Below are 26,496 nucleotides of genomic sequence, written 5' to 3' on the forward strand. Positions count from 1 at the left end.
TCCTATACAAGGTGTGTCCAACCACACATCCTAGCTATACATCCAACTCATACCACCATGATGTGCTATTTGAGAGCCGAGTCTAATGGTTCAGCTTCTTACTTCACAACTCAATGGGACTAAGGAAATTATAGCAATGACAACAATCAAGCCAGTTGAGCAAGTGAGGAAACTATGCGATACAAGACAATTGATCATGGTGCTACATATGTTGTCCTCCATGGAATCAGCTAGGGATTTCTCTACCACCTGGCATTGCATATATATCTGAATATAAATAGCCATGATATCTAGCTTGAGCGACTATAGTCAAGGTTGAGAAGTAGTACAAATGTATCACTCTATGGTTCATGGTGTTGTGTTAGAAAAATACACTTGTTAGTTTGTTCAAATCATGTTTAACTTTTTTGGACTTGTAAGAAGCCTAACATCTATTTACTAATGTAGAGATGGACCTTTCTGGTAATGTTTTTATTGGAAGTAGCTTAGTGATTGTTTATGCCAAATGTGGAAGCCTTGTGGAAGCTGAGGTAGTGTTTATGACTATTTAGTGTAACAGAATGTGTTATCATGGAATGCAAAGATATTACCATATGTTGAACATGATGAAGAAGTGAAGGCTTTGTTGTTATTTAGACAAATGTATGGTGATGTAATGGATTTGGAACAACAAACCTTTTCGATGACAATTCAATCATGTGGTACTCTTGCAACGAAGGCTCAAAGTTCCATATGTGAGGACCAATTGAACTTGCCATGTGTGTTGAAATTGGAAAGGCTTTACATATTGATGTCCAAAAGAGGGAATCTACTTCAGATGTCTTTGTTTATATTGCACTTTTAAACATGTATAGCAAGTGTAAAAACATTCTAGAAGTAGAGAATATGTTTGATAGATTATTAGAATGCAGTGCTATGTCATGGAATATAATGCTCTCTGCATATTCTGAGCAAGGGCAACAAGGAAAGGCTTTGCAATTTTATAGAAAAATACAAGAGAAAGGGGTGATTATAATCCAAGAGACAGTTACAATTACTTTCAATGCAGTTGGTGTTTTAATAGGGAAGGAAAATGGTCTTGTGTAAGGACAATTAAGAAAATTGGAGTTTCTGAATATTAGTAAAGCTCTACATGATGGTGCTAGGAGACTTGAATTTCTAAGGGATATTTTAGTTGGAAGCACAATTTTGGGCATGTATGGGAAGAATGGAAGCCTTATTGAAGCAGAGAATCTCTTTGGGCAACCTGTTGGTGGGCAATGTGATCCTATGGAATGCAATGCTAGCTATTTATTTGGAGTAATTGTAGGGACAGTAGGTTCTACAAGTTTATAGACAAATGCAAGAGGAAGGGGTAAGTTCAAATAATTAAACATTTCTCATCTCACTTCAAGCATGCGGAATTTTTTTGGAGAATGAGGAAGTTGTGTATATGAAGGAGCAACCAGTCAAATTGTCAATTTTACATGTAGGGAGAACGTTACATGCTGATTGCATAAGGAAGGGCTTTGTCAAAGACATGTTTGTGAAAACCACTCTCATAAGTTTGTATGAGAAGTGTGGAAGTATTGTGGAAGCATATCATATATTTGATGGGTTTTTGGATTATGATTTGGTGTCATGGAATGCAATGCTATTGGCTTATATTGATCAAGGTCAAGGATGCAAGCTATAGCAAATGTATACACAGATCTAAAGTGAATTAGTGAGTTCGAGGAAATAGGCTTATGTAATTATTCTTTGAGCATGTGGTTCCCTTCTATAGGGAAGAAAGAAGTAGTTTCATTTGAACGGAAGAGAGTGATAAAGTAGTGTCTTTGAAAATTTTAAAGCAATACATACACATTTGGAGCAGAAAAAGCTCATGACAAACACTATTTTTATTAATATCCTTTTGACCATGTATTGGAAGTGTGGAAGCATTTTAAAAATGGAAGGCGTGTTTGATACATTACCAAAGATTGATATTGTGACTTGGTGTCTAATGCTCTCAACTTATGTTGAGCAAGTCCATGGACCTAAGGCTCTATAGTTGTATCATCAGATGCAAGAAGAGGGGTGCAGTCCAAATCACTAGACACTTGCAATTGCTCTTCAAGCTTGTGGTTCTCTTTTACACAAAGGTCATGCTACTAACAATAGAAAATTGACCAGAAGCATGCCTTTGGATATTGTAAGCTTCCATCTCGATGCTCAACAAAAGAATTTGTCATCCAATCCATTTGTTGGTAGCAGCCTTGCTTCCATTTTTGGGAAATGTGGAAGTATTGTACAAGCAGAAACTCTATTTGATGGGTCTTTTTATTGGTCTTGGGGCATTGAAGCCCTAAGAGAAACACCAAGAAAATGGGGAATCTATAGTAAGAAAACCTGTCTTGTATCATCAACAAGCATGCTCTTCATATTTAATCAATCACAAGAAGAAAAACAATACCAATCTTCTCAAATCTTCACACAGCATCATATAACAATTCTCCCACGGATTTATCACAACAAAACTTCAACACATTCTTCATATTATTCCTCAAAAGAATAAGAAAACACAAAGGAATGCTCCTTTGAATGGGAATCATCACATAGTATTCATCTCCAATAGCTTCATAGTCTTCATAGTCTCTCTCACTATCTCTCACTCATAGATACATTGTTTTGCATGAAAAATTGGCTATCTCTCACACACACATACTCTCTCTCAATAGTACATTGGAATAATGAATGATAATCATCCATAATCTCTCTTTGGTAGTGGATACCACTCCCAAATGGTATGTTTGATATGAAAGGTCGCCATAGCCACTGCAGTGCCCTTTCGTAACTCAATAGTGTCACTGTCACTTTAGTCTTTACTTGAGTCTTTAGCAGCTGCTTCTTCAACTTATTTGAGCTATTTTAAACTTGTATTCATATCTTCTTAAGATTAGAAAAATTCCTTAAGCTACACATCTATCCCACAAAATACTTACAGAGGTATACAGAATAGAAAGAGAACAGAGATAGAGGCTCTATAGAAGCTCAACAAAGGGTCTATAGTAACATACAAAAGGTCATAAAAAAGCATTTACCTAAACTAAAACCATTCAAAACCATCAAGAATCATTAAATAAACTTAGAAACACTCTTAAAATCCACCAATAATCATTCCATTCTCTCATACATAAAGAAAACAGAACAAAACAGAAGCTCAACAAGACTCAATCTGAATCAATCAAACACTATCAGGACATCAACAAAACATTTTAAAACATCACATCTCCTCTAAAAACTATCATGAACTTTTGAAATCTAATCAAACTTATTTAAAGTAATCCCAAAAACTTGCAAAACAATCAAATATCATTCAAATAATACAAAAATAATCCACAAGTCAAAAATATAGTCATATTAACCCTCAATATATCCCCAGACTTAAGTAGGGAGCGTCCTCACGACCTTAGAAAAAGAGAATAAAAGTTCAAAATATAGCCTAGCTTGATCTTTCACAGTAACTTCACGAAATACCATCCAAACACGATCCCAACTTACAATCTGCATCTAAGAAAGAATTGTGACAAAAGGAAAATACATTTATCCATTAACACAGCTTTGAAAAAGAAAGCACGACAAGATTGTAAATGATATAAGAGGTTCTACATCTTGAGCTATCCATCCATCATCATTACCATGAACCTCCAAAATAATAGCTTATTGAACAAGTTGAATATCCAATCACCACGACCCCATCATAGAGCAAAATAACCATCACACACATACACACACACACACACACACACACACACAATATAAAACAACCATTTGAATGGCACCTCTAAAAGAGAGATATCATTATGAATCATAAAAAATACAGCTATGGGTATCAATGAAGATGATCCCACTTAAAACCTTGATGATTATAAAAATGATCCATGGATAGAGATTCATCTACAAAAGTCTTGGGAGGATTTTGGAAAAACTGTAGGCAACACATCCTCTCCACCAATACAAGATACCGTCTAAGCAAGCAAAGGGCATGAAAGTACAATATATCTAGTTGTTGGAAAGAAAGATTCACATTCACATTCATATACAACTTTGGGATTGACTTCTGATCATTATGTGAATGCTAGTGCATGTAAGCAAGATAATACCAAGCAAAGTGAGTAGTCAGTCTTAACACATCCTCTCCACCAATACAAGATACCAGCTAAGCAAGCAAATGGCATGAAAGCACAATATATCCAGTTGTTGGAGATCAATATTCACATTCACATTCATACACAAATTTGGGATTGACTTCTGATCATTATGCAAATGCCGGTGCATGTAGGCAAGATACCAAGCAAAGTGAGTAGTCAATCTTAGTGAAGGATCTAAAGTCTGAGAATACTATTGAGAAAAATACAAATAATTTTGAAAAACTTGGCTAGCAGTCATCCATTCCCTTGGAATCAGCCACCAATTTATTTGAGGTCCTATAAGAGAATCTACTGAACTCCATCCCCAGAGAGGATGAAGGGATGGGTAAGCAAAATCATAAAATGAAGAATGAGCTAAAGGGGGATTAGTGGAGAATTTAGGAGAATTAGTTAAAAAGGGTGTTAATAAGTATATTGGAAAAGTGGAAAGAATAGTTGTGGATGGAGAAGGACAAGGAGGGAAAAAAACATGATCCTCAATAAAAGAAAAACAAGTGAAAATAGAGATCTGAGGACTACCTTGGGATTGAAATAGAAGAGGTAAAATAACCTGTGGATTAGATTGATAAAGTGAAAGAAAGGTCTTATATCTATGGGCCATCTGCTGGCTGATAATAAGATAAACGAGGCACTAATGGATTCGAGACAGATATGTGATGATAGACATCAAAGAAGGAGGAATCAAAAGGAGGTTGTTTGGAAAGGTGGGCTAAAAAGCCCACGATCACTTGGTTAGTATTTTGTACATGAGAAGAAGCTTTGTTTTGATGTCGATTTAAAATCAAAGAATCAATTCATGTATGCCAAGAAGTCTCAAGGAAATCAGCCACTTTGGAGAAATATGTCTGGAATATTTGATCTAACTATAGCTCCAAAAGTTTGATATACAAAACAGCTTGTAATACTACATTCCCCAGATACCAAGCCAAGTCTTCATCATCTAGAATCAACAAATCACCTCGCAAGTACATGTAAGACATAAGCATGGTATCTGTAGTCACAGAATCCTCAAAAACCATTCTGACCACTTCAATCAACAAATCAAAAGACCAAGCTTCACTCCAACCATCCTCTGGAAGAGGCAAATCCATTTTGGAAAGCTTAGTATATGCTCTTATCATAACACCATTATATACAATTGGCATGACTCATTACTATAAAGTCATTACACATGCTATGCAAGTTGAAAAGGAAAAAGACTAGGTGTTGTTACTTTTGAAAAGGTCATTGAACCTTCAAAACATAGAAATATATAAGTATTAATGTGGTAATAAAGAAAAAGGAGGACTTAGGAGTTGTGGGGAAGAAAGAAGTGGTCAATGAGAGAAGTTGTAACTTTCTCTCTCTTCTCTTTTTATCTCCTCCTCTCCATGAATTTCTCTCTCTCTCTCTCTCTCTCTCTCTCTCTGGCACAACTTTCTTGCATCTCTCTCTATGCTTTCTATTCTATCCATGGAAGAGGGGGAACTTAAAGTTGATGAGGATGTCAATCTTTTGTGTGCATGATGGATGGGTATGGATGTTTGTTTGGGGTGAAAGAGCAAGAATTTTCTGCAAGTTTTGAAGGTCGGACATTGTAGATGCCACTCTACAACCTGGTTTTCTAGGCAAATTCTGGTGCTTCCTTGGGCTTCTCCATTTCTTGGGGATCTTGCCAGGGGGTGTAGGGTAGCTTTCAAAGTCTATAGAAAATTTGTATTATGTTTATCGGTGTCATGCACTTGTCTCTCAAGCATGGCGTCCCCCAAATCTGGTTATTAAATAAAAAAATTAGAATATGTGAATTTTTAGATTTAATTAGGCTTTCATATATGGGATCTCATAAGATGAAAGATTGGTCATGGTTTACACTATGCATAAGATGATAAGTAAGGAAGAAGAATATGCATTTTGGATCTCCAGATCTACTCACAATCAAGGTTTTTGTCTTTTCTTTGAACTTTCAATCATTTGATGAAGGTGCAATAGGTCAAGGAGAATGGGTTCCATGATTGCATCCACAATTTCATGAATTGTGTAAAACAACATATTAAAAGATGAAGCAAATTCAAAGGACAAGTTTGACGATGTTGTTGCCATACCAACGGGTTCTTCCCAATAGACCACATTGCCTTGAAATTTTTATATTTTAACCTTTATTTGCATTTCCTTTCTTCCAACACTTTCAAGATTTTAGAAAACACCCTTATTTCTCATCCATCCCAATTCTTATTAGGTTCTAATCCTTTTCTTTTCTTACATAAAAGTACTTTTTCCTTAAGGAAATCTTGCATAAATTGGGTGGAGAACTTCATGAGATATCCTTTGTGAGGGTGCTTTTAATTTGAATATCTTTTCATGGGTTAATTTATGTGCTTCATATGGATTTCATTTCCTTCCATATTGCTTTTGTGTAGTTACAATTGCTTGCATAATTGTATGAAGAACCTTATCGTTTGTGCAATTTGCTATTGAACCTAGGCAATGACCTAGTTGTGTTTTTGTGATGCATTTATGCATGTGGTTTCCTTTTTCCCTCAAAAGAAGAGACAACCTAAGAATAAAGAAGAAGACAACCAAAGAAAGATGAAGATAAAGACTTGCTCAAACTGACTATGGTTCTTTTTCAATAATTTGTTTGTGAGGATGCTTCACATTTCAACATGGGAGAAATGATAGACCCAAGATTTGTGCAAAAAGAAGGCACTAAAGTGGACACTACATCGATATATCCCTAGCATTTGGCTATTTCCTTTGTAATATTTATGCTCTTATCATAACACCATTATGTAAAATTGGCATGACTCATTACTATAAAGTCATGACACATGTTGTGCAAGTTGAAAAGGAAAAATACTAGGTGTTCTTACTTTTGGAAAGGTCATTGAACCTTAGAAACATAGCAATGTACATATATTAATGTGATAATAAAGAAAAAGGAGGATTAAGGAGTTGTGAGGAAGAAAGAAGTGGTTGAGAGAAGTTGTAACTTCCTCTCTCTTCACTTTTTATCTCCTCCTCCCCCCCCCCCCCCCCCCCCACACACACACACACACTCTGTGTGTGTGTGTGTGTGTGTGTGGCACAACTTTCTTGCATCTCTCTCTGTGCTTTTTATTCTATCCATGGAAGAGGGGGAGCTTGAGGATGATGAGGATGTCAATCTTTTATGTGCCTGATGGACGGGTATGGGTGTTTGTTTGCTGTGGAAGAGCAATAATTTTCTATAGGTTTTGAAGGTCAGGGATTGTAGATGCCACTCTACAGCATGGTCTTCTAGGTAGATTTCGGTGCTTCCTTTGGCTTTGTCAGCGCCCGGGTACCCTATTCCAAAACTTTAAATCCCAAAAAACCCTAAAAACATTAAAATTTTCCAAAAACCATTAAAATTTCAATTAAACGAGAAAAAGTATAAATAAACTTAATAATTTTCGATCAACTGAGAAATTACCAATCAAAATCAAAAAACATAAAACAACTTCATAAAACTTTAAAATTTCATAAAAACTCAATAAAATCCTTATACAATTATAAAAAATAGGAAAAAAAATAAAACTACAAAAATTTCAACAAATTTCTTAAATAATTATGGCATAATGACATGAGCTAAAACTTTTCAAAACAAATGGAAAAATATTTATTTGAATAGAAACTAACTCCTCAAATGAGTAAATGCTTGAAAAATTCTTTTCAAAATTAGTAAAATAGCAAAAAATTGTCAAAAAATAAAGTGTATTCCCATGTTCAATTTTCAGCCAACATTATGTTGATTGAAATGAATGAAAAATAAAAATTTGACACAACCATGCCAAAAAAACATGAAAAGGGAAACAAAAATAAGTACAAATGTCCAAGTGAAGAAAACCCAAACACAACCCAACACAAACTTTAAGATTTCATAAAAACTCTATAAAATCCTTGCAAAGTTATAAAAATTAAATAAAAATTTACAGAAAGTATAAAATTTCAACAAATTGATTCCATAATTATGACACAATGACATGAGTTGAAAATTTTCAAACAAATGGAAAAATATTTATTTGAATAGAAACCAACTCCTCAAATGAGTAAATTATTAAAAAAATCTTTTCAAAATTAGTAAAATAAAAAAGCTTTACAAAAATTTGTTTAAAAATAAAGTGAATTTCCATGTTCAATTTTTAGCCAACATTTTGGTGATTGAAATGAATGAAAAATAAAAATCCAACACAATCATGCCACAACTACATAAAAAGGGAAACATAAAAACCTAAAATAAAAACACCCAAATACATTGAAAATTATTAGACATGGTGTTTTGGTATTTTTTCTTATGATATCCATTTTCCAACTAGATGGATTCCTTTTTGGATTGTGTTGTGATTTTGCAGTTTTTGCCATCACATCAGTTGTTGAGTGTGAATTCAAACTCATTTGCATTCATACCCCCTCTAAGTACCACATTCCTCTCCTTATTTTCCTTTTTTGTACCAAACATCACAATTAATTGTTAAAAAGAACAAATTGATCACATTTTTCACACACATTAGCACCAAACACACATTTCAATTAATTGAAATAAACCAACTATTCACGTAGCATGTACTTTCTTACGTCAAATACACATTTTTAATTTATAATAAAATGAATCAGTCGTCACAAGTGCATACACTAACAAAAAAGTGCTATATACACACATTAATTTTTTAAAAATGAACCTACATTTAGAGACCTTGAGTTGAGACATAATCTGAGGGGACGTTAACATGCATCGTAAGACTTAATAAGTTTTTTTAAATGGATAAAATAATTTTTCATTTTATTATTAAGGTTTATCACCTAATAAAATTTTACTCATTGTTAATTAATTTGTAAAATAAACATTCAATTAATTTTTTTCATTTTTCCTTACATTGCACCATTCTCTTTTTCAATGAAGCACTACATGGGGGATGGGTGACGTGCTGACTAGTCTGAGTCTTTATTGATCATTTTAGTCATTTGTGGTCTAGTCATGATTGGTGTCACGTTGTAATATGGTTTAGTCCAGTCTTTCTTTGATTATGTTGCTTATCTGAGTCATGTTACAGTGTGTATTCTTTTTCTTTTCTGCCTGCTAATACATGGATATTGGGTGCCTATTTGTATGCACTTCACAAAGTTTTGGGTCACATAAATGTCAAGGTCATACCAGATTTTCCTAGGATGTGGATTGCTTGGGGTGGTCGGTTAGTTGGTCAGGTCCATATGAGTTATTTTTGTTGTTGATATCTTATTTTTTGCTATTTTTCTATTTTATAGGAATTTGTTGTGATTGTCTATGTGTGTGTGTGTGTGTGTGTGTGTGTGTGTGTGTGTGTGTGAACCATCTCAATGGTGCCTCATACTCTTTCATTAGTCCAATATGTTCCATTGGTGTCGTATGATTATTCAATGTTGCTAGATTTGGATCTTGTTGCTAAGACTGGGTTATCCAAATTTGTGACTCTTCCACTTCCACTTGTCCCACATGACTCTAACATGTGTGATCAATTCTTCACCTCTTACGAAAAGAGGTGTGGCCCTGTTGGTGGTACACTTATTCTCATGATGCCTAAGAGACAGGGCAAATATCTTTCTTTACCATACCATAGGGAACCTTTTCCTACTGCCCATCAATTGTTCTCCAATGAGGATATTCTGAAGCTGCTACACAAGCAGACATAGGATGTCTTGGATCCTAAGTGGGCTATCACTACTTCAAGAGCTAGTGTGTCCATGATTTCCAATCCTTTCTAGAAGCACTTATACCAGTTCCTTTAGGATAGGTTTATGCCTACCAAAACCCCTTCTAATTATCTTTCAAAGGAGTTATTTACAACTTCCTGCATGGTGTTGAAAGGTATCACCATTGATTGGAATTTGTATCTCTCCTAGCTAAAATGGATCAACATTTTATCAGAGCCACAAGAATACAATATTAGTGAGTTTGGGAATCTCCCAATTCCCATTTTTTGAATACTAAAAAGGTGGCACCCAGATAACATGCCCATAAGTTTCTCAAAACCATATGATGTGACCTATCATTGGAAAGCATTTGAAAAATAGAATCTCTTGAGCTATAGAGCACTCGATTTGGAGTTATAGTGTTCAAGCTATGAAAAACCCAAAGATTTGACTACATGTCCCAAACTTATGGGAAATTCCCATATTCCCCAATATGGTGTTCAAGGGGTAATGTGAGTAATGTCACATTTGGTTCTTACCTTTATGTTTTCTTGACATATGATGCCCCTGCAAAGGAAATTCCCACAATACGAGTTGATCCTCTAGAGGTTCCTCCTCCTCCTACTAAAGATGATGATGTTATCATTGAGGGTGTTGATTCTCCCCCTCCTATGGTCATTCAAAGAAAGCGTCTTAATAAGCAAGTGACTGAAGCACTATCAGTTTTCACTCCTCTAATTCCAATTCCTGTTCAATCTTGTAGTCGATTGCCTACTTTTCTTACAATGCCAAATCTTTTCAGAGCACATACAAACGGTACTCTTTGGATATTTCCATTCCCTTTGTGCGATGTCTTGTGATAGGAGATGAAATTTTCCCTTTTGTGCAAAGACATGTAAAGCTCTATTGAACTCTCAGTTATTGCTTGTATCCATCAACTCTATTCTTCTTTTTATGAAGAGGTTCATCAATCCAAGGAAGAGTTGAATAAAGCTAATACTGAGCTAGCTTGTACCAAAAAAAAAAAGACCTTTATAAATAGATGGAGCAACAAACTAAGGCCATTGATACCCAGAAAGAGGAGATCTCTACTTTGTAAGCTTCGTTGGCAAAGACTAAATCCCAATTTATTACTGTGACTGAGGAGAGAGAGAGATTGTTAAAGGGGGCTCATGATCTAAAAGCTTTGATAGCTACCGAAATAGAAAAGCTCAAATCGATTACAACTATCCTAGACCAGACCAATACTCAGATTCAATAGCTCAATGAACAATTAGCTTAGTCTCATTTTGCTTCATAGAGTCCTTCTATGCAGCTAGTTCCTTCCTTATACCCTACCCATTTAGCTGTCCTTCAAAGAAATGCCACATAATGCCCTTTAATCCAAGCCAAGGTGGAAAGGATTTAGTCAAGAATAGACTTATTGTGGTCTTCATTTGAGCAGTTCTAGGATTTTGTTCCTCCAGATTACTCCTTCTTTGTGTGTTATGATAAGAGCATAAATATTACAAAGGAAATAGCCAAATGCTAGTGATATGTCGATATAGTGTCCACTTTAGTGCCTTCTTTTTGCACAAATCTTGGGGACAAGAAGGAGAAGGGGAAAAAACATGATCCTCAATAAAAGAACAGTGAGTGAAAATAGGGATCTGAGGAGCACCTTGGGGTTGAAATAGAAGGGGTAAAAGAACATGTTGATTAGATTGATAAAGTGAAAGATAGGTTTTATATCTATGGGCCATTTGCTAATAATAAGATAAACATGGCACGAATGGACCGGCAAATCTAAAAAGCTTGAAAGAAATTTCAATTCTTTGGAATTTTTGCAGGTTTTTCTAGATTTGTGATGATAGGCATCAAAGAAGGAGAAATCAAAAGGAGGTTGTTTGGAAAGGTGGGCTAAGAGATCCACCCTTAGTTGGTTAGTATTTTGTACATGAGCATAAGCTTTGTTTTGATGCTGATTCAAAATCACAAAATCAATCATTGTATGCCAAGAAGTTTCAGGAAAATCAAACACTTTGGAGGAATATGTCTAGAATATCTTATCTATCTGCAGCTCCAAATGTTTGATATACAAAACAGCTTGTCATACTACATCCCCCACATACGAAGCCAAGTCTTCATCATCTAGAATCAACAAGTCACCTCACAAGTACATGTAAGACATAAGCATGGTATCTACAGTCACAGAATCCTCAGAAACCATTCTGACCGCTTCAGTCAACAAATAAGGTGACTAAGCTCCACTCCAACCATCCTTTGGAAGAGGCATATCCATTATGGAAAGCTTAGTATAAATGCCAACTTATGTTGCTGATAATGCACAAAGAAGGAGTGATCTGGAGGAACAAACTCCTAGAACTGCTCAAATGAAGACCAAAATAAGTTCATTCTTGACTGAAGTCTTTCCACCTTTACTTGAAATAAAGGGTATGATGTGGCATTTCTTTGAAGGACAACTAAATTTGCAGGGGATAAGGAAGGAACTAGCTACATACAAGGACTTTGTAAAGTAGAACAAGATTGAGCCAATTGTTCCTTGAGCTGTTGAATCCGAGTATTGGTCTGGTCTAGGATAGTTGTAGTTGATTTGAGCTTTTTTGTTTGGGACGCTATCAAAGGTTTTAGTTCATGAGCCTCCTTCAACAATCTATCCCTCCCCTTAGTCACAGTAATAACTTAGGATTTAGTCTCTGTCAATTGAGCTTGAAAAGTAAAGATCTCTTCTTTTTGGGTATCAATGACCTTAGTCTATTGCTCCATCTGTATACAGAGGTTTAAAAAAAACTATTTGGCAGAGGCTAGTTTAGTAATAGCTTTATTCAACTCTTCCTTGGACTACTGAACCTCTTCATACAAAGAGCAATAGAGTTTCTGGATACAAGCAACTGAGAGTTGAATCACATCTCTCGTCACTAGACATTGCACACAGAGGGAATGGAAATATCAAGAGTACCATCTCTATGCACTTTGAAAAGATTTGGTGCTATAAGGAAAGCAAGTAGTTGACTGCAAGATTGAACAGGAATTGGAACTGGAGGAGTGGAAATTGGTACTGATTTAGCCACTCGCCTAAGATGCTTCCTCTGAATGAACATAGGAGGGGGAGAATCAACATCCTCAATGATAATGTCATCATCTTCAGTAGGAGGAGGAGGAACCTCTGGAGGATCAACAAGTAGTGTGGAAATTTCCTTTGCAAGGGCAACATATATTGGAAAAACATAAATGTAAGGACCAAATGTGACATTAGTCAAATTATCTCTCGTGGCTCTAATAAAACGCTGATCAATTTTAGCTAGGAGAGATACGAACTCCAATCAATGGTGATACCTTTGAGCACCATGTGGAAAACTGTAAATAACTCCTTTGAAAGATAATTAGAAGGGGTTTTGGTAAGTATAAACCTATCTTAAAGGAACTGGTACAACTACTTCCGGAAAGGATTGGAAATTATGGACACACTAACTCTTGAAGTAGTGATAACCCTCTTAGGATCGAAGACATATTGGGTTTGCTTCTCTAATAGCTTCAGAATATCCTCATTAGAGAACAATTGACATGCATTAGGAAAAGGTTTTCCACAATATGGTAAAAAAAGAGCTTTGCCTAGGCTCTTAGGCATCATGAGGATAACTATACCATGAACAAGGCCAAACCTCTTGTTGTAAGAGGTTAACAACTGATCACACATGTTAGAGTCATTTGGAACAAGTGGTAGTGAAAGAGTCATGAATTTGGATAACCAAGCCTTATCAATAAGGTTTGAATCCAGCAACAACGAATAATCATGCGACACCAAAGAAATGTATTGGATGGGGGGAGGAGTACGAGGTGGCATTCAGATGGTTTACACACACATATACCTCACACACATAAACCATCATAAGGAATGCTCGCAAAATAGAAAAATAACAAAAATAAGATATTTCCAACAAAAATAACTCATAGGGACTTGACTGACTGACAAACCACCCCAAGCAATCCACATCCTAGGAAAAATCCGACATGACCTTGACATTTATGTGACCAAAACTTTTGAAATGCATACAAATAGACACCCAATATCTCGGTATCAGGCAGAAAAGAAAAATAATACACACTGTAATCTGACTCAAAGGAGCAACATAACCAAAGAAAGACTAGACTAATCCAAATTACAACACAACAATGATGACTAGACCACAAATGATTGAAACGATTAATAAAGACTTAGATTGGTCAACATGTCACCTATCCCTCGTAGTGCTTCATTGAAAAAGGAAATGGTGCAATGTGAGGGGAAAGAAAAAATTTAATTGAATATTCATTTTACGAATTAATTAACAAAGAGTAAACTTTTATTAGGTGATAAATATTAATAATAAAATGACAGTTTATTTTATCCATTTAAAAAAACTTATTAAGTCTTATAGTGCATGTTAACATCCTTAGACTATGCCCCAACTCAAGGTCTCTAAATTCAAGTTTATTTTTAAAAAATTAATGTGTGTATATAGTACTTTTTTATTAGTGCATACACTTGTGACAACGGATTTATTTTATTATAAATTAAAAATGTGTGTTTGACACAATAAGTGCATGTTATGTGAATTGTTGGTTTATTTTAATTAATTAAAATGTGTGTTCAGTGAGAATGTGCATGGAAAATGTGGTCAACTGGTTCTTTTTAATAATTAATTGTGATGTTTGGTACAAGAAAAGTAAATAAGGAAAGGAATGGGTATTTGGAGGGGGTGTGAATGAAAATGAATCTAAACGCACATTCAAGAATTGATGTGATGAGAAAAATCACAATCACAACACGATCCAAAAAGGAATCCAACTAGCTGGAAAATGGATATCATAAGAAAAAAATACAAAAACACCATGTCTCAAATTTTTCAATGGATTTAGGTGTTTTTCTTTTAGGTTAAAAAAAAAGTTAGATCAATGCGATGTGTATTAGTGGATTTTAACAGTTAGAACCACATTGTATTGGGTTGTGTGTGGGTTTCTTCACTTGGAGGTTTGTTTTTATTTTTGTTTCCCTTTTCATGTTGTTTTGTCATGGTTGTGTTGAAATTTTATTTTTCATTCATTTCAGTCAATCAAATGTTGGCTAAAAATTGAACATGGAAATCCACTTTATTTTTAAATGATTTTAATAATTTTATTATTATTTTACTAATTTTGAAAAGATTTTTTCAAGAATTTACTCATTTGAGGAGTTAGTTTATATTCAAATAAATATTTTTTCATTTGTTTTGAAAACTTTTAGTTCATGTCATTGTGCCATAATTGTGGAAGGAATTTGTTGGGATTTTAGTACAATTTTATTTTTATTTTCTAATTTTTATAATTTTGCAAGGATTTTATTGAGTTTTTATGATATTTTGAAGTTTTATGAAGTTATTTATGTTTTGCGATTTTGATTGGCAATTTTTCAATTGAAGGAAAATGATCAAAGTTTTATTTTTTTCTACAATTTTTTCCATTTATTGTGATTTTTAAATGGTTTTTGAATTTTTTTTTAATGTTTTTAGGGTTTTTTCAAAATTTAAAATTTCAAGAATAGGGTACTTGGGTACGGACTGTGTTTTGACTGTGTGTGAACAACTGCAAGCTCACCACGGCACACATGAGAAGACTACACGCGTGTCCTTGCACGCATGAACGACTAGGGACACGACACAAACTCTTCACGAGAGCACGAATACACTGCGCACCAACAAGTACGAACACACCGTGCACCAACATGCGCTAGCACAAACACGCAAAAATTGTTTAGTACAAACCCGCATGTAAGAAGCTGAGAATAAGGAATTAGCGTAAAAAATATTGATATTATGCCATGTCACACTGACATTGGTATAAAAGGAGAGGATATGTAATTTTACACATCTTTTTGACACATTAATACAATTACAATCTTTCTCTCCCTTCTTGCTCACAGCTTCTATGGCTTCCCCTTCTTTCCTGTCTTTCTCTCTCTAAATCTAGTCTTTCTCTCTCCTCGTCACTCTTCTTCTCTCTCTTCTTGCAGTCTTTCTCTCTCTTCTGCAGTCTTCTCTCTCCTCTTTCTCTCTCCCTAGTTCTCTCTCTGACAAGTGGTATCTTTCCTGTCTTTCTCTCTCTAAATCTAGTCTTTCTCTCTCCTCATCACTCTTCTTCTCTCTTTTCCTGCAGTCTTTCTCTCTCTTCTGCAGTCTTCTCTCCCCTCTTTCTCTCTCCCTAGTTCTCTCTCTGACAAGTGGTATCAGAGCTTGAGTCTTTGATCCATTCTTTTCTTCAATTTTCAGTCCCATTTTCCTATTTCAAAATCAATTTCAGACAAAAATGGTACAAGATAGTGACTAGTGGAGTGCTGCAGGACATCTACAGTTAGTAGGAGACTACATGTGGAGATATCCAAGGTCAGATATGGCAGATAATGGCTTAAATGGGTGGACGTCATCAAATTTCATGCAAAAATGGAGGTAACTAGGGTAAAGGATGGTTAACCGGGCTTAGTTACAGGCTAAACTACAGTTACTTTTCAAAAGAGAGCTTCTCTTCTCTCTCCTTCAAGCTTCCCTCAAGCTTTCATGGTGGATCCTTGCTCATATCTTCAATCTATGGCTTCTACACTATCTAAGAACTTCAAATCTTGCCTCTCTTCAACATGAGCTTCATGAGGAGTAGCCTTATGGCTAGTTCATCTCGTTTTTTCTTACGCATCTCGGAGTGTGTGTGCTGCTGCCATGGCGGTCAAGAACATACTCACGTATGATACAAAAATTGGGGCTAGATAGCTCCCATAGAGCTACATGCAGTCATTCAAGAGATTTCCAAGCAAGTGATAGTCATCATCAAACGCTTGGAAGGAACCAGGACTGCCATCAAATGGAACTTGGTACATGTTAGAGCCAGTTGCTCCTTTGGCATAAGGCGGAACTGTACTGCTGGCATCATCTTCACCGGCTTCACTAGTACAATGGGATGCCTCTTTTGCCAAGTGCTCAGTCTTTTCAGAGGGTTGAAAACTAAAGCCTGGAGGCAAGTCTGCAAATCCAGGGGGCAGCTCTGGAGAAAGCTGTGATGGAGTTTGTGAACCATGGCTATCTTGGGCCTTCGTTCCAATGGGCGTTTTCCCTATATCCAATGACAGTGCAGGCACCTGAACCAAGATAATTTCCAAAGACTGGTATTTCTATAGTCCTGAGACCAGACACTAGACTTCGTGTAGTCCTTATGTTGCACAAGTTAGCTCCAAAGTGATTGTTCAAAGGACCAGCCTTCAAGCAACCTTTTGGACCTGCATCACTGTCTTCCTTGGGTTGCCTTACAGAACACTCATTTGGGAATTTTAAGACATATATGGAGTCAATTCTCGAATGTTCTAATCCACAGGCCTGCTGAGAAGATCTGATTGTCTCCTGGCTCACTGGAGATCCAGATTCATACATTGCATTAGCATCATCAATGATATTTGGAACTGTGCTTTCTCTAGAAATATGACTGCCAAGGATAAACTTCAGCAGATTTCACTTGAGGACTTCTGCTCAAAAGCACCTTCCTTAAGCATCTTCCATCACCGTCTTTGTCAGGCCTATTCCTTGATAGTTTATTACAGCAGCAAGTAAATCTCAGATTTCTTCTTCAAAATCATGGGGTTTTCATCTATTCCACTCCTTGAGGTCTCTACTTATACCCTATCACCGACATTGAAGGACCTTTGAGCTTGAAGCTTTGTTAAGGCATGGCTATGAGGTTTCAAACCCTAGGATTGACAGTTTTGGACAACACTAAAATTGTTCAAAAATTTTGAAGAATTTCATGGGGCTTTTTCTCTTCAACACTTCCTGAATGTTCTTAGCATCAGTGACCGACAACATTTGAAGGTTCTTCCCCAACATTGAAGAGATTGAACCATTTCTTGAAGGCTCAACAATGATCTATTTGAAGAATCTTGTGCCACTTGACTCCTCGTCATCAACCTATTGCCTATGGAAGACTGATGGAGCATTCTCAAGGGTATGATGCTTTGGGGATGCAATCTTGTAATGCCATATTCATGGAATGCTCTCTCCTACTCATTTGAGTGTATTGGTATTGGGTATTGACTCAAGTTGGATAAGAAGTACTCAAAACACTTGGAACAGGGCCAAAACAGGGTGTTGTAATAGCAGGACAGATTTGGTAATTTTGCTACTGAAATTTGTCAACTCATTCTAACGAGAAAAGAACACTTGGAGTGGATACTAGGCATCATAAGCTTCGAGCGGAGCTATCAAATGCTTCATTTGGACACATATTTCTCAAATTAGAGCCAATTTTGTGCCGGCAGTTCACTGTGGACAGTTTTGGAAATTCTTAAACAGAGAGGGGTATTGCTACTCCTAAATTCAAATCAGGATTTCTACTTGATACTAGACATCCTAACTTTCGAGTCAAGCTATCATACACCTTATTTGGACTTATATTTTTCAAGGTAGGGCTGAAGATGGCAAGCCAACAAGATTGCAAGGATTGTATGGACTCGGTGACTTTTCTTTTGGTCTGCATGTGTTGAATCTCAGGGCAAGGTACAGTTGAATATATCTGCTAGTCCTGATTTGAAGACTGTGTATTTTGGGAGTATGCACGCCAGATGAATGAAACCTGAATTTTAAGGCAAGGACATGAGCAACATATCTCTTCAACTTGACTGTAATGGCAGCTGAGATAAATAGCTCCAGCTCTAGTGAACAAGGTTGGCTTCAAACACAGGCTAAAATTGACAAACTTGGAGTTTTGACTGATCAGTGTATTGCTCTTATGAAGGCGGTTATGGAAAAAACAGCAAGACCTGAATCAAATGCTTCTGCTTATGGCCAACATGTATATGCTGATGGTACACTTGAATCAAATGCTTATGCTTATGGCCAACATGTATATGCTGATGAGTATCATTCCATTGAGCCTTGGCAACAGAATGGCTATTATGGTCAACATGCTTATGCTTATGAGCATCCACCTCTTCAGCAACATAGTTATGATAATACTTGTGAAGCTCTCTTGGTTGACCAGCCCAGTTCTTATGGATGTGACAGAAATGGTTATGCTTATCAGTACCCTTCTAGCTTTGATCAACAGCAAGCAAGTGATTATGACCAATGCTGTGGGATCAATGATCAAAGGCAGCATGCTTATGTATGTGAGCAGCAAACATCAGTGGAAGCAAATGTAAATGCTCAAACAAACTGTCCCTCTGATGCGCAGCAGGGTTGTTATCACCATATGCAGTATGGACAGCATGAGCATTATGGTCATGAGCATGGACAGCCATCTGTTGTACATGAGCAGCAAGATGTCTATAAGCAGCATGTCAAAACTATTATAGAGCTGACCAATGGTGAGGAGCAAGTGTGTAAATTGCTATCTAAGGCTAAACGCGTTAGACACCTTACTAGTGATACGATACAGGAACTGCATGCTGCAGGCTTATGCTATCAATGTGCTAAGCCACTATCTTGTAATCACCAAGCCACATGCAAGGCAAAGACTGCCAAAATATTCTTGGTATTTGAATATTATGATGCAAGTGATGGAGAAGACCTTGTTGAAGACCATTTTGGTATGAGTCCACAACAAGAACCTCAGTTCAAGAAAGCAGGTCATGGACAGCATGTGGATTTGCATGATCATTATGCAATGGTGACTTGAGCCTCATATGCTTCAGTCATACAGAGCATGGTGATGCCTGAGGGGCTTATGGAAGAGTTAGTGAATACCATCATGATGATCATGCTTCCATCTGCACTTGACTTTGATCTTATGAAAGTTGATCCAATGCATGGCAACGATACCACTTTCCCTTTTGATCCAGGTGGCTACAGGCTAATTTTGACCCTTTGTATAGATTAGTACTACTATTGAATATTAGGTAATCTTTTCTTTTACCACTTGTAATGCTGTAAAGAGTAGTACTCTGCAGCCCCCTACTTGGCTATACCAATAAGTCCGATATTTGTTTTTGAGGACAAAAACTTCATTTTGAGTGGGGATGGATTGTAAGAAGCTGAGAATAAGGAATTAGTGTAAATAATATTGATATTATGCCATGTCACACAGACATTGGTATAAAAGGAAAGGATATGTAATTTTACACATCTTTTTGACACATTAATACAATTACAATCTTTCTCTCCCTTCTTGCTCACAGCTTCTATGGCTTCCCCTTCTTTCATGTCTTTCTCTCTCTAAATCTAGTCTTTCTCTCTCCTCATCACTCTTCTTCTCTCTCTTCCTGTAGTCTTTCTCTCTCTTCTACAGTCTTCTCTCTCCTCTTTCTCTCTCCCTAGTTCTCTCTCTGACACCGCATGTGAACGACCACAATATATTTGGCACACGGGTGTTTGTAGGGTGGAGGGGGTATTCGCGTGAAGGGTAAGGATAAGATGAATTGGGGGGGAAATACGGTGGGGGTGTAGAAAATATTAGGGTGGGGGTAAAAACTGTTAGGGTGGGAAGGGTTAAAAATGTTAGGAGGGGTAAAAAATGTTAGGGGGCGGGAATGCTAGGAGGGGGGAATGGGTGGACGAGAGGGAAGGGTAGAATGGGCAGGGGACAGGTGGGCTAGGGGGTAGAGACGGCGAGGGGGGGGGGGGGTTGGGGGAAGGTAGCAGGGAGGGGATAGGTGGGAGGCGGTGGTTGCAACAGGGGCCATATGAGGCAGCAAGGAGGAGATTGGTGGGAGGTGCTGGCCGCAGGGGGCTGCAGGAGGCGGCAATGAGGATCACCGGGTGGGCGGGGAGGGTGAGGCAACAATAGGCAGGGGGGATAAGGAGGGAGGAGGCGAGGGTGACAAGTAGCAGGCATGTGGTGGCTGGGGCGATTGTTGTAGGGCATCTTGAGAAATGTGCAATCACACCCACTTTATAGCTTCTTTGTAATGAACATCAAGGTAAAGGATCACATTGCAAATAAAGCCTTAGACTAGGTCATGTATGCATGGTTTATTAAAACCACAGTTGGTGAATACCATGGTCCCTTTCCACCTTTTTCCACCTACCAATACCACCTACTGTAAGCCTATAAAAGGCACTCATCCCACACTCATTCTATCCATCATTCCCATTCAGTTGTACTTGCATTATGCTTGAATAATACCAATTGTTCTTCTTTGTCATTACTTATGTCTCATTATGATTGTCTACTTGCTCATCACTGATCCACCCTAGCATGCATCCTCAATATTTTAACATGGTATCAGAGTGGGTTTCAATGCTAATGAGTCATTAGGCCACTAGTTAGGTAAATTAGTTCATTTTAGTTTGAATTTTTGGCTCCCTCCACTTTCCCATGAATCTCTCACCTACCTCTATAGCCACCCACCTTCATTGGAGGGCTTGAATTTCTCAAACCAAGCCATTTTAGCTCGTGATTCCTTTTGGGATTATCTTCCTCTGTTCTAGCACTCCAAGCTAGCACCTCATAGTGTGACATTGTGCCATCAATGCTCCAACATTACGTCTACATCAGCCCGCCGTCTAGATCTTTGCCATCATTGTTCGTGCTATCCATTTGGCTTGCACACGCAATGATGTTGACAAAGACCATGGGGCTTTTGAAGCTTGACACTTGAGCTACTTGCTCATCAAGTATTGTGTCAAATGGCTCACTCCTCGATCTGTTGTGGGCAAAATATTAGTCACCTGTCAAAATCCTAAAGAGGGAAGCCATAACTATCAAACTTCAAGCTCATGCTTCACTTCTTTCTCTCACTCCTTTGGTTCAAATCAAGTCATTGACTCTCCAATCTGCCTCAGCACTCAGTTTCTAGTAGGGCTCTCACATCAGATTAGCAAGGAATGGATTCAACCTTGAGATTGAACATGAAAGCCTCAACTTGCTAGTATCTCTTGATACTCACATAGTGCTTTTTGGCACTAGTGCTTATCGTGTCTTTTGACACACTCAACTTCAACTCTCTTTCTGGTCTACTCTCAAATAATTATTGTTGCTCCTACCAACAAAATGCACCCTCATGCTGATTCAAGGGTGTCGGGTTCCACACATGGAAAACTAGGATAAAAAACTAATTCTGATGAAGAAAGGCTTGTTGTCCATCACAAGTGGTAAAGAGAAGAAACCAAGGGAAGTTGCACTCTCTGTAATATGGGATAAAAATGATGATAAGGCTCAAGCTATTATCAAGCTTGAACTTGATGACAGCTACATTCATCATGTTGATGACGGTGAAATCTCTCAAGTAACATGGGATCGGTTAGAAACCCTATTTGGAGCTTACTCAAAATCCTCCAAATATGGCTTGCTAATTGAATTCTTTAGGCTTGATATGAAAAGTAGTACCTCACTTGATTTTACATCTGCTTTGTTCATCAAAAAGGACAATGCCTCATGGTCCACATAGAATTTGAAATGCATTGAACAACAGGTAGTATTGAAACTTCTCTAGGGCAAACACCATTGCCAAGCACTCAAGCTCTGTCACTGTATAGTTCCATTCTCTATCGATGATCTTCCGACTTGCATAGTAAATGGGATGATCTAGCTTCAAAGAGCCCTTCTCGCATAGGACTACACCTAGATCTTTGATTGATGCATCAGTGTGCACATGGAACTCCTTCGTCCAATCAGGAGGCTATAGGATGGGTGCTTCAATTAGACATTGTTTTAAGGTGTTGAATGCTTTATCACAATCAATGGTCCACGTAAAATCTGCATCTTTCCTCAACAGCTTGTGCAAGGGGTTGCATTTGTTGCAAAGTGTGCAATGAACCATTTGCAATACCCCACATGACTGAGAAATCCCCTCAACTTTTTGAGGTTGATTGGTGCTATTAGAGATGCAATCTTCTTAATCTTTGTAGGGTTTGTTGCTATCCCCTATGCAGAGACGATGTGGCCCAAATGAACTCTTGAAGAGACTTTGAAGATATATTTGTTGGGGTTAAGAGAGATCCCATGTTATCGTCATTTGTCAAATCATTGCTCCAAATGTCCCCAATGCTTATGAATTAGGCTATAGACATAGAAGTCATCTAGGTATACTTGAATAAAATCATGAAGATGGTTTTGGAATGTAGCCATCATCACTCATTTGAAGATAGTAGGAGCGTTATAGAGCCCAAACGGTATCACACTATAAGCATAAGTCCCCCATTGTGTTGTAAAGGTTGTTTTGGATTGATCTTCTTCTATGACGATCAGGACTTGGTTGTATCCAATGAATCCATCAAGAGGGAATAAAGCTCATAGCCTACCATTGTGTCCAACAGTTGGTGTGTGAAAGGAATAGAAAAATGATATTTCTTAGTCTTGGAGTTCAACTTTCGAAAGTTCACACATATTCATAGCTTTCCATTCTTCTTGGGTACTACCACGATGGGTGAAACCCACTCACTATTGGCAACTAAACAGATAAACATAGCTTCAAGGAGCTTCAAGAAAGATGACTTTCACTAGGGTGTAGTAATTTGGATTCATGGGCCTTTGCCTTTGCCTCACATGCTTGGCATCAGGCTCTAGGTAGATGTAATGTTGACACACCATGGGATCAATCCCCTTTAGATCTTTTTAGGACCATGCAAATACGTCCAAGTTCTCTTTTAGAAGGTCATGCAAGACACCAACAACTCCTCTTTTGGAAGATTGATACACTTTAGGTGACGTTCAATACCATCCACATCCATGAACATTAATTTCTTTTCACCTTCCCCTTCGTGGATGAAGGTCCCATCGATTGCTTCTAGGTAGAGATCAGACTTCTTCAAGGGAGTGGTCTCCTCTTCTGATACTCTACTTGAAGTGGCTTTCTCTTTCAATGAGGGTTGCGCTGACTCCTTGGAATATTGAAATGGTATCATTGTGATGTTTTGGGTTTGTCTTGGAAATTAGTTACTTTTTGACTCAAGGACTCATCTTCCAAGGATGCCTCTAGGAACATCACACAACAGGAACCTTCAGAGTTCTATTTGGGTTGTAAGACTAGTAGTTGTTGTCAAGATGCATCATCATCATCCTTTCTTGAGAAGGGTAGATTCGACCGACAAGAGGCACTACACTGAAGGAATGATTATTTCTCTTAATCCATTTCTTATGGATATTTTGCATATAATGTGACTCATTAGTTAGTCCAAAGGATATCAGAGGCATTCTATCTAATAGCATGGGATCTTTTTCTTCTGTAGTCTCTGGAACTTCTTCCTCATTTGTATCCTCTTAAAGCTGGATGGATTCTTCCAATGCACTTTTACAATCTTCTTCTACACTATCATCATCATCATCCTCTTTGCTTTTTCCTCAGCCTCTTCTTTTGCATCTATATCTGCTCCTGTTCATTGGCTTTGCTTTTGTCTCTGACTCTGTCTCTATTACAGTCATGTAACAAGGAGAATAGTACATCCAAGCTTCTATCTCACTGTCAGAAGTGATTTTCGATGTCATTCTTGGGTTAGGCACGAGATATTATCCTATTAACAAAAACTTTTCTTCTTTCGGGAGTTGGCTTACAGTGCCCATTGCCACGGACCTTATTTTCTTGGGAAACATATGCTTGACAACTTCTTTGTCTCCTAATGTGTCATTTGTTACTTCATTGGAGGAGTCTATTAAGACTTCAATAGAAGTGAATCCATTACCTTTTTGCAATCCATACAACTTTAATGCCACTTTGTTGGTTCCTCTATCTAGGGTTAGGTTTCCTTTGAACCAATCTGTTCGTGTTCTTACTTTAAAAAGACGTGGTCTTCCTAGCAACAACAGAGGATATGAGGTCCCATATGAATTTGGTTTTACCACTAGATAGGTCAACCAATAGTCTCTTCCCTGTGATAGATTGTCTTCACATATGGGAGAATGCCCAAAGGTTTATTTTTTCTTTGGTTTGCCAATTTGATAAGCCACTATGTGCGCTGCATACCTTGCAAGCCTAGATTCTTCATTGTCACATCCATCATTATATTCACTGATGAATCTCCATTTATCAATGCATCTACTATATAAAGCATCCTTCAATCCACATGCCGATCTCTAGGATACTAGGATACAAGAAAGCATTGGCTACATCCACTTTGTTGGACTTAGGGACAGTGGTAGGAGCAATCCTTATGCCTCTTCTTCTTGTAATTACGCTTTTGAATTTCTTTTGAAAGCTAGGAGACAACATCAACAACTATCGGAATGTTAGGTTTGGTTTGAAGGTGTCTAAAGTCTTTGACCAAGTCATATTCTTTAATAGGATCCACAATCTTCTCCAATTGGCTAGGGAATGCGGTAACCCCCACTTTTATCTTCCCTTTTTCTTCTAGTTGTGGCAACATTTGCACTTCTTCTACTACTGGTGGTACTTCGCATCCTCTATATCTTGGACCTTTGATCCTATCTCTGTTACTATCACTGTGGCTCTTTGTGGCATTGTAGTGATCTGTATTACATTGTTCTACTCTGTATTGTTCTGTTTCTTTGTTGGGAGATTGAACTTCATAGTCTTGGCAAATCTTTTTGGACAAGTGGCTCCTTCTTGGATGTGTGATGGTGGCCACTTCTAACTCTACTAAATTGGAGGCAAGATCATGTGCCTTCTGTTGGCTATTAGTGGCATTGGCCTTGATAGGGACAATCCTTTGCAGTGTGGCCTTCTCTTTTGCATCTACTACTGAGAAGATTTTGTAGTCCATGGACCTTCTAGGGTTTGGACAATTTAGTGAGATATGTCCCTTTTCTCTGCATTTGCAACACTCCACCTTTGATCTTTGGTCACCACTAGACTGTTGTCCTCTATAACTCTGAGAGGAAAACCTCATTGGGCCGAAATTAGGATTGGACTCTCTAGGCTTTGGTTCGATATCCTTGGTGGTCATTTTGGATTCCAACAAGTTGAATCTAGCTTCTTCATCTTTCTTTCTTCTTTCATGTATCTCCTTCAAGAGCACATATCCTTTCTATGGTTCTTTCTTAAATAGTATGAATAGAAGGCTCCAAAGATGGTTGGTTTTCAAGTATATTCATTAGCTAAATGTTCCACTTGATGGCACTTTCCACACCATGTATTAGATCACATCACATCTCTTCCACCTCCTGTAAGATTGGATATGTTGGTGGTATTCACCTTCAGCTTCTAGAGCTATTTTGTAATCACATCCATCATCTACTTCTTGATGCTTACAATTGAATTGGACAGATAGTCCTTCAAATTTTCTCCTTTTGGAGTACTTGCATTAGGGTTTTGGGAAGCTTTCGTAATAATTTCATAGATAGGTTAAGTTGATCCATATGGTCCTTTGTTTTAATTCTAATTCAAAGATTCTATTGAGACTAGGGGTTGTTGGTTCCAGTTGGTAGGGTTCCACTGTTGTTGTTGAGTTGCCATTGGGGGAATTGTTTGAGGCCATTGTTGTTGTTCTTGAACCATCATTTGAAGTATTGTCATTTGCGACCACTGTGAATTTGGTGTACTATACTACAGTACTATTTGCATTTGAGGGTAGGGATAGGGAACTATCCCTGGGACTACATTTGTTGGGTATACCATTCTTGGCATAGGAGGAGATAAGACTCCTCTTCCTGGGGTCATTGACAACCTTACTTCAACTTCATCATACAGTTGTGCATCTTCCACTACAACTTGTAGGTTAACTGGTCTTCTTAGCTCTATAAACTTATGAACTTCTAGTTGTAAAGCTCTAAGAAA

This window comes from Lygodium microphyllum, chromosome 3 (genome assembly GCF_053477565.2).
Source record: "Lygodium microphyllum isolate KBCC chromosome 3, Lygodium_microphyllum_v1.1.10, whole genome shotgun sequence".
Taxonomy (NCBI): Eukaryota; Viridiplantae; Streptophyta; class Polypodiopsida; order Schizaeales; family Lygodiaceae; genus Lygodium; species Lygodium microphyllum.